The 15342-nt window shown below is 43.3% G+C and overlaps 1 protein-coding gene across 1 annotated transcript in view; it reads left to right on the top strand.

Annotated features, from left to right (window-relative positions):
- Nucleotides 1-15342, top strand: part of lingo1a (leucine rich repeat and Ig domain containing 1a) — a 267257-nt gene that overhangs the window by 128971 nt on the left and 122944 nt on the right. The window lies entirely within an intron of this gene.

Genomic DNA, 15342 nt, shown 5'->3' with positions numbered 1-15342 from the left:
AATTTACATAGAGTGCATTTGGAAAGTATTCAGATCCCTTGACTTTCTCCACAGTTTGTTATGTGACAGCCTTATTCTAAAATGTGTTCAATAGTTTTTTATCCTCATTTAAACACAATACCACAAAGACAAATAAAATAAAAAATGAAATATCACATTTGCAATTGAAGTCTGAAATGTACATACAACTGACAAATACATTTAAACTCAGTTTTTCACAATTACTGAAATTTAACCCTAGTAAAAATTCTCTGTTTGAAGTCAGTTAGGATTACCACTTTATTTTAAGAATGTGAAATGTCAGAATAATACTAGAGAGAATGATTTATTTCAGCTTTTATTTCTTTCATCACATTCCCAGTGGGTCAGAAGTTTACATACGCTCAATTAGTATTTGGTAGCATTGCCTTTAATTTAGGTCAAATATTTCGGGTAGCCTTCCACGAGATACCCACAATACGTTGGGTGAATTTTGGCCCATTCCTCCTGACAGACCTGGTGTAACGGAGTCAGGTTTGTAGGCCTCCTTGCTCGCACACGCTTTTTCAGCTCTGCCCACAAATGTTTTATAGGTTTGAGGTCAGGGCTTTGTGATGGCCACTCCAATACCTTGACTTTGTTGTCCTTAAGCCATTTTGCCACAAATTTGGAAAATTGCTTGGGGTCATTGTTCATTTGGAAGACCCACTTGTGACCAAGCTTTAACTTCCTGACTGTTGTCTTGAGATGTTGCTTCAATATATCCACATAATTGTCCTTCTTCATGAAGCCATCTATCTTGTGAAGTGCACCTGTCCCTCCTGCAGCAAAGCACCCCCACAACATGATGCTGCCACCCCCGTGATTCACGGTTGGGATGGTGTTCTTCGGCTTGCAAGCTTCCCCCTTTTTCCTCCAAACATAACAATGGTCATGATGGCCGAACAGTTATATTTTTGTTTCATTAGACCAGAGTATATTTCTCCAAAAAGTATGTTATTTGTCCCCAGGTGCAGTTGCAAACCGTAGTCTGGCTTTTTTATTGCAATTTTGGAGCAGTGGCTTCGTCCTTGCTGAGCGCCCTTTTAGGTTATGTCGATATTGGACTAGTTTTACTGTGAATATACAGTGCCTTGCGAAAGTATTCGGCCCCCTTGAACTTTGCGACCTTTTGCCACATTTCAGGCTTCAAACATAAAGATATAAAACTGTATTTTTTGTGAAGAATCAACAACAAGTGGGACACAATCATGAAGTGGAACGAGATTTATTTGATATTTCAAACTTTTTTAACAAATCAAAAACTGAAAAATTGGGCGTGCAAAATGATTCAGCCCCCTTAAGTTAATACTTTGTAGCGCCACCTTTTGCTGCGATTACAGCTGTAAGTCGCTTGGGGTATGTCTCTATCAGTTTTGCACATCGAGAGACTGACATTTTTTCCCATTCCTCCTTGCAAAACAGCTCGAGCTCAGTGAGGTTGGATGGAGAGCATTTGTGAACAGCAGTTTTCAGTTCTTTCCACAGATTCTCGATTGGATTCAGGTCTGGACTTTGACTTGGCCATTCTAACACCTGGATATGTTTATTTTTGAACCATTCCATTGTAGATTTTACTTTATGTTTTGGATTATTGTCTTGTTGGGAGACAAATCTCCATCCCAGTCTCAGGTCTTTTGCAGACTCCATCAGGTTTTCTTCCAGAATGGTTCTGTATTTGGCTCGATCCATCTTCCCATCAATTTTAACCATCTTCCCTGTCCCTGCTGAAGAAAAGCAGGCCCAAACCATGATGCTGCCACCACCATGTTTGACAGTGGGGATGGTGTGTTCAGGGTGATGAGCTGTGTTGCTTTTACGCCAAACATAACGTCTTGCATTGTTGCCAAAAAGTTCAATTTTGGTTTCATCTGACCAGAGCACCTTCTTCCACATGTTTGGTGTGTCTCCCAGGTGGCTTGTGGCAAATTTTAAACAACACTTTTTATGGATATCTTTAAGAAATGGCTTTCTTCTTGCCACTCTTCCATAAAGGCCAGATTTGTGCAATATACGACTGATTGTTGTCCTATGGACAGAGTCTCCCACCTCAGCTGTAGATCTCTGCAGTTCATCCAGAGTGATCATGGGCCTCTTGGCTGCATCTCTGATCAGTCTTCTCCTTGTATGAGCTGAAAGTTTAGAGGGACGGCCAGGTCTTGGTAGATTTGCAGTGGTCTGATACTCCTTCCATTTCAATATTATCGCTTGCACAGTGCTCCTTGGGATGTTTAAAGCTTGGGAAATCTTTTTGTATCCAAATCCGGCTTTAAACTTCTTCACAACAGTATCTCGGACCTGCCTGGTGTGTTCCTTGTTCTTAATGATGCTCTCTGCGCTTTTAACGGACCTCTGAGACTATCACAGTGCATGTGCATTTATACAGAGACTTGATTACACACAGGTGGATTGTATTTATCATCGTTAGTCATTTAGGTCAACATTGGATCATTGAGAGAGTTTGCTGCACTGAAAGTAAAGGGGCTGAATAATTTTGCACGCCCAATTTTTCAGTTTTTGATTTGTTAAAAAAGTTTGAAATATCCAATAAATGTCGTTCCACTTCATGATTGTGTCCCACTTGTTGTTGATTCTTCACAAAAAAATACAGTTTTATATCTTTATGTTTGAAGCCTGAAATGTGGCAAAAGGTCACAAAGTTCAAGGGGGCCGAATACTTTCTCAAGGCACTGTAGATACTTTTGTACCTGTTTCCTCCAGCATCGTCACAAGGTCCTTTGCTGTTGTTCTGGGATTGATTTAGACCTTTAGCACTAAATTAAGTTCATCTCTAGGAGACAGAACGTGTCTCCTTCCTGAGCGGTATGAGCGAATGCGTGGTCACTTGGTGTTTATACTTGCATACTAATTTTCGTACAGATAAACGTGGTACCTTCAGGCATTTGGAAACTGCTCCCAAGGATTGTTCTTCTGAGGTCTTGGCTGATTTCTTTTGATTTTCCTATGATGTCAAGCAAAGAGGCACTCTTTGAGTTTGAAGGCATGCCTTGAAATACATCCACAGGTACACCTCCAATTACTCAAATGATGTCAATTAGCCTATCAGAAGCTTCTAAAGGCATGACATCATTTTCTGGAATTTTCCAAGCTGTTTAAAGGCACAAACTTTTGACCAACTGGAATTGTGATGCAGTTAATTATAAGTGAAATCATTTGTCTGTAAAATTTGTGGAGTGGTTGAAAAACACGTTTTAATGACTCCAACCTAAGCCAACCTAAGTGTATGTAAACTTCCGACTTCAACTGTAGGTGCGTGGTTGCAAAGGGCCATGCGGGAGCGTAATCATCGCCTGACACTAAATAGCATAACGCAACGGACATAAATATACCTAGAAAATATTCCTATTCATGAAAATCACAAAAGAAATCACCCTGTCATCTCAGATTTTCAAAATATGCTTTACAGCCAAAGCTAGACAAGCATTTGTGTAAGTTTATCGATAGCCTAGCATAGCATTTTGTCCAGCTAGCAGCAGGTAACTCGGTCACGGAAATCAGAAGAGCAATCTAATTAAATCGTTTACCTTTGATGAGCTTCGGATGTTTTCACTCACGAGACTCCCAGTTAAGCCTACCCCCTACTTTTTCGAACATTCTGTTAAAAACCGTGCAACATTTCAGCGTCCTGCTACTCATGCCAGGAATATAGTATATGCATATGATTAGTATGTGTGGATAGAAAACACTCTCACGTTTCTAAAACTGGTTAAATCACGGCTGTGACTATAACAGAGCTTGTGTTTCATCGAAAAGCGCAAGAAAAACTGCTCACTGAAAACTGGAAAAAATATCAATGCTTCACTTGCATGAATTGTTTAGCCTGTCTAGGAATGGGGTTCCGCTAGCGGAACAGGGTTCCGCAACAGCCAGTGAAAGTGCAGGGCGCCAAATTCAAAACCACAAAAATCTCAAAATTAAAATTCCTCAAGCATTCAAGTATGTTACACCATTTTAAAGATAGAATTCTCGTTAATCCATCCAGTGTCTGATTTCAAAAAGGATTTACAGCAAAAGCGCCACAGAAAGACACAGCCATTTTTTCCAGCCAAAGAGAGGAGTCACAAAAAGCAGAAAGATATTTCATATTTCATATTTATATTAAAAAATCTGAGTTTACATTGGCGCGTTGCGTTCAGTAGTTCTAAAACATGCGGTGATATTGCAGAGAACCACATCAATTTACAGAAATACTCATAATAAACATTGATAAAGATACAACTATTATACATGGAACTTTATATAAACTTCTCCTTAACCTCTCTGTGCACGGAACCCACTAGCGGGCTGAAATTCCACAACATACGCATATTACGCACTGCATTGTTTGGTGAACACGCAGATTCAGCTGTTTATATATCAATCATTATGGCGTCTAAGTCAGGGAAAGCTAAATCTAAGTCTAGATATACAGATGTACACACAATTTTAGAATAAATTGATTGGGAAGGTGAGACAGAGATTGTTGTAGGACGCTTCATTTAGCGATTGTGGAGGAATATTTTTTGAACGGGAGAGGACATCGTTTGGGACTGGTAAGTTCTTATCATGCTAATGCCCTTGTTTGAAATTAATAATATAAAATATTATTTGTGATTTATTTTTAAATTTAGAAGCAATATATAAACATGTAATGTCATGAAATGTGAGTTGCGTGTGTCTGCCGCCCCACCCCAAACCACATGAAGTAGCCTATTTGAGGCTGTTGAGGAGAGGGCAGGATCTGTTTATTATACCTGTTGATACAGGGCTCATGTGAAACTATTCTAACTGAACATTTTCTTTCACATTGACACTGACTCCGGATGGGAGTCTTATCCGGTGTCCTGTGTGAATTTAAGTATGCTCTCTCTAATTCTCTCTTTCTCTCTCTCGGAGGACCTGAGCCCTAGGACCATGCATCAGGGCTACCTGGCATGATGACTCCTTGCTGTCCCCAGTCCACCTGGCCTTGCCGTTGTTCCAGTTTCAACTGTTCTGCCTGCGGCTTTGGAACCCTAAACTGTTCATTTTTTACTCTTGAGGTGCTATCTTGTTGCACCCTCTACAAACACTGTGATCTCCACCCGGCACAGCCAGAAGAGGACTGGCCACCCCTCATAGCCTGGTTCCTCTCTAGGTTTCTTCCTAGGTTTTTGCTAGTTTTTCCTAGCCACTGTGCTTCTACACCTGCATTGCTTGCTGTTTGGGGTTTTAGGCTGGGGCTATATAAATAGATTTGATTTGATAGAGGACTGAGGGTGTTCCAAATATTGAAAGTGTGTAAATAGTTACCCATGTAATTTTGTAAATGTGTCTATATATTTTTTTTTTTCATATTTTTTAATCAATAAATATTATTTTTTCTATTTTTTTCTTTTCATTTTTTTCTATTTTTTTTGGCTGGAGTGTGTTAGAATACCATTTTGGTATTTTGTATATAGTTATTTGTTTCAAAATGTATACCTTCACCAATTTGGCCACTTGGGTACATTTGGGCTACTTGTGTGGGACACCAGGGTGACTTCATGATAAATGTCATGTAGCACACTCATTTTGGAAGTTATCATTCTGAAACTTTGTAAAAGTACTGTTGCCCTCTTCCCCATCATCCTATTTGAATGTTTGTTTTTATCTTGTTCATTTTAAAGATGATATAAAAATAAAAATAAAAAACGTATGGTTTTTTTCATTGTTTTATCTAAACCAGATCTATTATGTTATATTCTCCAACATTCAATTCAAATTTACACAAACTTCAGAGTGTTTTCTTTCAAATGGTACCAAGAATATGCATATCCTTGGTTCTTTGTCTGAGCTACAGGCTGTTAGATTTGGGTATGTCTTCAGGCGGAAATTGCACAAAGTAGGGGGAAGCTGTAAATGCAACCATTGTTTCAGATTTCAAAAGTCTTTACGGAGAAAGCAAACCATGCAATAATCTGAGTACAGCCTTTAGACAACAAAGCAGCCAAAAAGATACCCGCCATATTGGGTAGTCAACATTACTCAGAAACAGCATTTTAAAAATTCACTTACCTTTGATGATCTTCATCAGAATGCACTCCCAGGAATCTCAGTTCCACCATAAATGTTTGATTTGTTCGATAATGTCCATCAGTTATGTCCAAATATCATCTTTTGTTAGGGCGTTGGTAAACAAATCCAAAAACGCGTTCAGGTGGCGTCGAACGTCGGACGAAAAGTTCAAAAAATTCCGTTACAGCCCGTAGAAACATGCCAACCTAAGTATGGAATCAATATTTAGGATGTTTTTAACATGAAACTTAATTGAACTGCTTTCAATCTATAGATATTCTCCAGTTGAACATCTGTCGGCGTCAGTAAAAATCCCACTTCATTGCCGACCCCAGACTATAGGTGTCACGACTTCCGTCGAAGTCGGTCCCTCTCCTTGTTCGGGCGGCGTTTGGCGGTCGGCGTCGCCGGCCTTCTAGCCATCGCCGATCCACCTTTCATTTTCCATTTGCTTTGTCTTGTCTTCCCACACATCTGGTTTCAATTCCAATATTGCATGTTGTGTATTTAACCGTCTGTTTCCCCCATGTCCTTGTCCGGAATTGTTTATTGTAAGTGCTTGTGTACATTATGTCTGGTGTGCTAAGGGGTTTTGTCCCATTGTATATATTGTTTTTGTTCACGGTGATTTTTATATTAAACTACGCCATTGTGACACAGTCTTTGCTCTCATGCGCCTGCCTTCTCTGCTGCCAGGACACACTCCTTACAATAAGCCAAATGTGGCTGTAATGGCTTTATAGTGGTAGCTGGCTAGTGGGCACTAGATTTGAGGAGATTATATTCATGGCCAAGTGGTCCATAGAAGAGCTAACTTCAAGAGAAAATCCTCCAATAACAATCAAACCAATTGTACATGGGTATAGTCATAGTTTGTGACCTCTACTAGCTTTCCTACCGACAGGAGGGTTTTGTTCAGGAGAGTGGTGTGTGTGTTTACCACCAGAATAGTATCATGGAGAGACTTTCCCATGTTGCAACCTGAGTGCCTGTGATTTCATATGTTGCTGGAGAAGTGGCATCTCTTCAGTAATCTCCCTAACATTTATTTTGACTGCGGCTAGACTGACTGCGTTAATGGCAGTGGTACCTAGAGCAAATAGTGACCCTACGGCTGAACCTATAGAGAGTAGCGCCTCGATGAATCGTTTTTCTGACTGGGTGACTGAACTTTGAGTTGGGCCAACATATGGGCCTTGTCTAGCTGGGCGTGCTTAACTGCCTGGGTGATCCAGTCTGCCCCGGCCCAACTCAAATGTGCCACAGCTGGAATGTGTTGGTGGTGCACGGTTTCTTTATCTAGTTATAAGGAGTCCTGGATAATTGTGGAGAACAATTCCCATAGAGGTCAGCTTGTGAGTACATCTGCTGGGTTAGTATTGACCAGGTTGCAGAGTTTCAGGATCAGCCAATGAAACTCCAGCCTACAAAAAAGCATAATTGGAGATATTTAACTCTTTCAGTGGTTTGTTTTTTGTAAACGAAAATGTTTTGACAACAAATTCAGCACAGCGCGGGACAATATTGAAATGACGGAGCTGTGAGTCGGGAAGCAGGTGCAGGTGAAACGTATAATAAAACAACAAAACCAGTAACTAAAAAAATCCATAAGGCTACACGCCAGGAAACAAGAACAATACCAACTAGTGAGAAAACACAAGGGAATGACATGGAAAGGGGAGGAAATGATGAAGGTAATGATTCCAGGTGTGAATCCTAATTATTAGCAGGTGTGCGTATTAATGAATTCCAGGACCGGTGGTTAGTATTCTGGTGACGTCGTACACCGGAGGGGAGGAGCAGGAGGAGATGTGACAGTACCCCCCCTCTGATGCGCAGCTCCAGCCGCAGGACAACGCCGACCAGAGGGACGACCCAGAGGATGAGGAGCGGGTCGGTCAAGGTGGAAATCACAAATGATGTGGGGGGCCAGAATGTCCTCCACCAAAACCCAACAATGCTCCTCTGGGCCATACCCCTCCCAGACCACCAAATACTGGAGCCGGCCCCCACAACATCGGGAATCCAGTAGGGATCTGACTGCATACGCCGGGCCCCCCTCAATGTCCAGGGGGTGTGTTGTGGGGGACAGTATCAGCTAGGGGAACAGGAACCACCGGCCTTAGAAGGGAGACATGAAAAGAGGGTGAGATGCGATAGTGAGTGGGTAGTTGTAACCTGTGTCACCTTGTTGATCCTCAGGAGAACCTTGAACAGCCCCACAAACTGGAACACAGAGGTCTCACTGCTGTGGTGGTCTTTCGGTTCCTTCTGACAATGGATGGCACGCAGGATGGAGTCTCACATGCCACTCCACACTTCCTCATCACGCCGGAACTATTCATCTACAGCAAGAGCAGGTCCACGGGGCCAGAGCCAGCTGGAAACCCAAAACACACTGGAAGGGGGTCAACCCAGTGGAGGAGTGATGTAGGGAGTCCTGGGCGTACTCTGCCCAGGGAAGGAATCATGCCACTCACCCTGCCGATCCTAACAGTGAATCCTCAGGAACCTCCCCAGCTCCTGGTTCATCCTCTCCACCTGGCGGTTGGACTGAGGCCGATAACCAGAAGTGAGACTGGCCGTGACCCCAAGCTTCTCCAAGTAGGCACTCCAAACTCGATGTGAATTGGGGGCCACGGTCAGAGACTATGTCCACTGGAAGGCCATAATGCTGGAAGACTTGCTGAAAGAGTGCCTCGGCGACCTGGAGAGCAGTGGGGAGACCAGAAAGAGGGATTAAGCGACATGACTTTGAAAATCTATCCACTACCACCATTCTGGTGAAACCATCAGAGGGGGGAAGATCAGTTACAAAGTCTATGGATAGATGTGACCAAGGTCACTGAGGCACGGGAAGCAACAGGAGCTTCCCTGCTGGAGCATTCTGGGGGACTTGGTTTGACACATATGGAACAGGAGTTGACATACCGAGTAACATCCTGCACCAAGGTGGGCTACCAGTATTTCTCAGAGATGGAGTGGATGGTGCGAAGAATATCTGGATGTCCAGGTCAGCAGCCGATCCCTTATCCCTGTGGGAACGTAGATGAGCTCGGAAGGACAATTCCCAGGTGCAGACTCCCTCTATAGAGCCTGGCGGATGGCCACATCTATGTCCCAAACCGCTGGACACACAACTCAGGAGGACGGGATTATGGGTGCCCTCTGGACAGGAACCTCTCCCTAATCATAGATGCGGGACAGAGCATCGGCCTTGATGTTCTTAGAACCTGGGTGATAGATCAGCGTGAAGTTGAACCTGGTGAAAAATGTAATCCTCCATGGCCTGGGTCTCAGCCACAGACAGAGGGTAAATGCCTCTGCACGGAGGTGTAGCACTGGAAAACAGGTCAATGGCACAATCCCAGGGGCGATGAGGAAGGAGACAAGTAGCTGCGGGTCTTGGAGAATACCTCCTTAAGGTCCTGGTATTCCTCCAGGATGTTGGGCTGAAGGGCAACCATAGGACTCTCAACCAAAGGGGACAGGGAAGCAGGTATTTTGGCATTCAGGTGACCAGTTTGTGATTTTTATCCTTAACCATGAGATGATAGGGTTATGGTGTTGGAGCCAAGGGAGGCAGGGGATGATTTTGTGTCCTGGGGCACTTGTGATGAAAAAAGAGATGCTCTCCTTGTGACTGGACTCTATGGTGAGGGTGAGTGGTTGAGTGATGGTCCTAGTTCCTGCTGGCCAACAGTCGAGTCCTTGAACCGGACAAGGAGAGGAGAGCGGATAGATTGTAATTTTGAGGGAGGAGGCAAGGGTCTGATCCATAAAGTTTCCTACGGCGCCGGAATCCACTAAAGCTGTAGACACAGTACATGAGGGACAGTCAGCCAGAGTGATGGACACCGAAAAGAGTCTAGCAGGAAGAGCTGAATCTGGAATACTCACTCCTGGTCTAGGGGATGGAACATCATGTGACCATCCCTCTGCTCTAGTGGATCCCTCATTCTGAAGTACCGGACACCACTAGAGCTTGTGCCCTCCTTGCTCACAATACAGACTATCCGCCTGCATCGTTCTGCCATGGAAAGGCTCTGATCCATGGGTTCATGCTCTCCATGGGTTTAGGCTCTGATCCAGAGTACTTGCCGAAGGAGGGAGAGAAGTGATGAGAATGCCTACGCTCCCGGAGGTTATCCAGGCGGATGGCCATCGCAACGAGTGCGTCCAGGGTGAGGTTGTTGTCCCAACAGGAAAGTTCTGTCTGGATCTCCTCGCGTGAAGCGCCGGCTCATTCCATCCACTGGAAGCTGCTACTGTCCAGAAGGTGAACGCATACCCAGCAGCCGTCTGATTCCCCTGATGTAGCTGAAGCAGACGCTCACCTCCGGCTCGTTCGGTAGACTGGCTCTAGAGTATCCTCCTATACTTGGTTGCAACGTCAACGAGACACAGCAGACTATGGAGAACCTCTTCCATGGCCATCCCCAGTTGAGCAGGCTGGTCATGGTGTTGACGTAGAAGGTACCCTTGTCCTTGTCCGTCTGAGAGATTTCCGACCTACCTGCTGCTTCCATAGTTTGAGTTGGTACTCTGTAATAACGGCGCTGTGAGTCAGAAAGCAGGTGCAAGTGAACAGTTTAATCAAACAACAAAACCCGCATCAACACAATTCCATAAGAAAAATACCAACTGGTGAGAACTTAAAGGAGTGACATATAAAGGGGAGGATATGATGAAGGTAATGAAGTCCAGGTGTGAATCATAATGAGATAACAGGTTCGCATAATGATGAGTGCCAGGTGTGCGTAATGATGAATCCCAGGACCCGTGGTTAGTACGCAGGAGGGGAGGAGCAGGAGAAGATGTGACAAATATCAACAGTGATAATGAACATATGTCTTACAGCTGGGAAGAGAAGAAGCATACTGATCTGCGACATACTGATCTCCTGGAAGGGATCAGCTGAGGATACTAAACAATTGTATCTGACTCTGCTAGGTTTCCATCTATTCGGTGCTTGCTTGCACCCCTTCTATTCCCATGAGGGTAGGGTACCACCTGATTTGGTTCCTCTGGACCCACTTTAATGTGTTATTTTGTCAACCTTTGCTGATTCTGATTTGATAAAGTACAGGTGACAGCTTCACCACAATCTTGTGTGGTTCCGTCCAGTAGGGCTGTATGTGGCTCTGATTGCCATCAGCACCCCTGCGAGTTTGAGGAACTGTGTTTTAGGAACCACCCACCTTTGTGTTGCGTTGGTTTCTGAAACATAAACCAGTAGGTCCTCTACAAGTGGGAGGTGCTGCTTAGTTGTACACAGCGAACGCGTCGTGTGAGCCTGCCAAAGCCAGCTCGGACACTGGGTGATTGACAGGGTCAGACAAAAAAGCCATCAAAATGGCGAGGGACACATCTTGGTGTTGTATTGCTACTAGGTCACCATTCAGGAATGAATGAGCAACACATTATGCAACACACTGCAACACATTATGTTCTTGCGAAGATGTTTTCCACAGTGCTACATGGCTACCGCAGATACCATGGGTTCCTCGGTGCTGTGAATTGCACCACATTTCGCCATGCTGTTGGCATGGTCGTTGACAAGTTTGCACGACCAGGTGATTTGGAATGTCCCTTGACTTTCTTCCAATACACCTGTATGTCGTGTTTGGTTATGATGTCATCGCAGGCTAGAATGAGCTCTTTGTTTTTCACTGCTTTGCCATTCAAAGTAGTCCTGTGCTTTTGTTTCCAAAACGGAAAGTGGCATAAGAAGGTGAGTCTGGCATAGTTTGAGTCGGTGCAGATTGCCAGTTCTGACAAGTTGTCTTTCACCGCCATTTGTTGTGTGATAAGCATGCCAGCAACTGGCTGGTCTTGTTGCCTAGCTGAAATTGAAGCGGTTTGCACAGAATCTTGTTGTGCCTTACCAATCCCACACCAGATTGCAAGTGGTCTAGATGACAGTAAGAACAGCCATCCATAAATGCATGCCAAGACACACGTTCTCTTCAAAGTAGTGATGGTTCAAAAGCAACAGTGGAGCTATGTTACATGGGGGTGGTGCGAAGTCAGTGTCGACACACCACTAAAGCTCCGCCCAAAGGCAGGTTTTCTGCTTTTGCATGGTTGACTACCACATCATGGCTCATCATGTCCTGACAAAATAGCCCGTTTACTTTGGGAACGTTATTTTTCCAAAAATGAAAATAGTTTCAAGAGGTTAAGGCACTTCATATTTATGTAACTAAACTACATATGTGTAATTACCCTCTTACCATTAGAATCTAAACATGTCAAAGAGGATCAGATTAAGTAAGGGATAATCAACGAGGAGCAATGCATTCAATGGAGTTGCATTATTTTCAAAGAATGAATAGAACCCAGAGTTGATTATCCCGCTTATACGGAGGCAGCATTTGCTGCTAGAAATGTGTTAATTTGCCGTTATAAACTGGGTGGGTCGAGCACTGAATGCTGATTGGCTGACAGCCGTGGTATATCAGACCGTATACCACGGGTGTAACGTTCTGCTTTTCTTTTCTCAGTCTACCTTGTGTTCTTGAACAAAGCCCTGTTTTATTATTGTTCATTGATTTCACCTGTGTTAATTTCTCACCTGGTCTCATCAGCTCCCTATTTAGTTATGTTACGTACACCTCTCGGAAGAGGGAACACAACAGCCTGCTACAACTCAACTCCCCGTGGAGCGAAAGAGGTATGGGATTGTTGGTTGCGAGTAAGAATGACAAAGGCAGAGAGTGGTACCGTTTTACAGGGAATTTATTCCGTCACACGGTAATTTTAGGGAAAAGGGGCTGGACGGAAAAAAGGCAAAGAAAGTAAATATCAAAGCCCATCTCCTACCTTACCTGCCTACCCACTACTTACCTAACTAGCACCACCTGGTGCACTAACCAAAATACAAGGGAGTGGTTTGCCCAGGTCTTACCTAGTGTGTATAGACAGTATATATACTACGGGTATATGTATGCCCACGGGCCTCTTGCCTAAGCACTCCCTAGGTGCCTTCCCCTTTCCCCCCTGGGAACAAAAACAATTTCAATAATCAAAACCACTGCATCCTATTGGCACACAACATACACAACCAATCAGCTCTCTCACTCAACACACGACACACTAATCATCTTTCTCCTAACAACAACCAACACAGACTATCACCCTCATCTCGCTTCTCTCAGCAATCATCTGTCATCTGAGCAACCAAACACTGGCTTATATAGCTGGAGAAGGAGTTGGTAATTGAAGGCAACTGCGTCCTCTGACGAGAGGGTGGGTTCAGCTCCAATTTACCATGGTCAACTCCAATCAGCTGCTTGGGGGATTCCAGGAAGCCGTTTTCCTGAAACACATACATGCAATCCACAACACAGAAACTGGGGATCTTAACTAGTTCAGTTCTTTCAGTTTGTATGGTTGTGAGGTTTTGGTTTTGATTGCCTGCCTGCCTGCCTGCCTGCGACCATGATTCCTGCCTTCTGCGAAGGCTTAATAAACATCTGCCGCGGCAGGCACAGGCAGGCAATCAAAGCCTCACAACCATACAAACAGAAAGAACTGAACTGCGCGTGAATCTACACCTTTTTCTCCCTGAGTATTCATTACAACGGGTATGAGTAAATAGATTTTTACTGCTTTAATTACATTGGTACTGAGTTTATAATAGCAATAAAGCACTCAGGGTTAGACCCAACTGTTGTATACTTAAGGCATGAGGTGGTGTGGTACATGGCCAATATTCCACAGCTAAGGACTGCATCCAGGTGCTCCGCGTTGAGTTGTGCTTAAGAACAGCCCTTAGCTGGTATGTTGGCCATATACCACACCACCTCATGCCTTAAGTATACAACGGTTGGGTCTAACCCTGAATGCTTTTTGGTTACAATCACATTTCAGCCGGTCTCTATTCCACAAGTGACCACCGGCTAAATCTATGATGTTAAAATGCGTATTTACTCTGTTCCATCTAACTGCGCAATCCACTGTCTCATCAGCCCAGCCAGGCAATTTATGAACTTGATCTCCACTATAAAAAGCATTTAGACATTATCTCACATTTCTTTTAGCTTAACATTTAGATTTCAACAGCAGAGAGTTGTATAACCCTAATGTTACCGAGCTAGCTAGCGAACTACAATGCCAAGAGTGTGCAGAGCTGTCATCAAGGCAAAGGGTGGCTACTTTGAAGAATTTCAAATGTTTAACACTGTTTTACTACATGATTCCATATGTGCAATTTCATAGTTTTGATGTCTTCACTTTGATTCCATGATGTAGAAAATCGTAAAAAATAAACCCTGGAATGAGTAGGTATGTCCAAACTTTTGACTGCTACTGTAGATATCGTGGCAGATAGGAACATCGTTGAGACAACCATATCTTCACGCTGCTAGCGTGATTGTACCATCGGCAAAACACAAAGCCCACAACAATTGCTACAAAACACAACCTCATTCATTGTTTTATCAGACAGCAGGCTCAATCAACCAATGACATCATTGGTTGAACTCTCCCAGTGCACAAATTCTATTCCGCAGTATGAAATACTTTAATAAAACATCAATGACTAAGTCAATACAATAGGGTTCATAAGGGTTTTCGGTGAGCATTTCTTAATTTCCCTTTTCCGTCTGAAAGGACATTACCTGTGGTTTCTCTGATCTCCAAAACTTCGACATATCTCTGACATTTCCCAAATCTGATCACCTTCCCCCTACAGAGGAAAATTAAACAGAACGTTGTCATTATTGGTATGATGTACAACTAACTGTAAGGTATAGGGGCAGAGCTGAAATGATGAATTTGTGCACTAAAACTGACTTAATCATGAGAATGTATGATAATCGGTGGATTTGTGTGACATGGTAGACTTTTTTTCTTGTATTTGAAAAGATGTTTGTGTATTGAAATTCTTCTGGTCATCATTGGCAACCACGGAGCCATTACCGCTCGTGTGTTGCTATCTCTATTGGCATAACAACATTGCCTGATGTTTCATAGGGAATAATTGATTATCTATGTAAATGTTGTCTGCTGTTTTTTCCAGTCTAAAATTTGACAATAAAGACCAGGACTTTCAAGTGTTGAGAAACTGTCTCGGGAACAACTATGTTGTAATGGCTCAGTGAAGGTATTCTGACAGTCTCCCAATGTATCATTGTGTTAACTATATGATCAAATATTCATGAAATATAACACAATGATAACCAACAAAGATATGAGTTGTGACTAGACTGGCAATAACCAGTTTGTGTACTATGGACCAGTGGATGCAAATACTGTATATTTCATTCTGTTGAATTAAGTATG

This window comes from Oncorhynchus mykiss, chromosome 2, assembly GCF_013265735.2.
Source record: "Oncorhynchus mykiss isolate Arlee chromosome 2, USDA_OmykA_1.1, whole genome shotgun sequence".
Lineage (NCBI taxonomy): Eukaryota > Metazoa > Chordata > Actinopteri > Salmoniformes > Salmonidae > Oncorhynchus > Oncorhynchus mykiss.
Note: the sequence above shows the minus strand (reverse complement) of the source record. Positions and strands in the feature narration are given on the sequence as shown.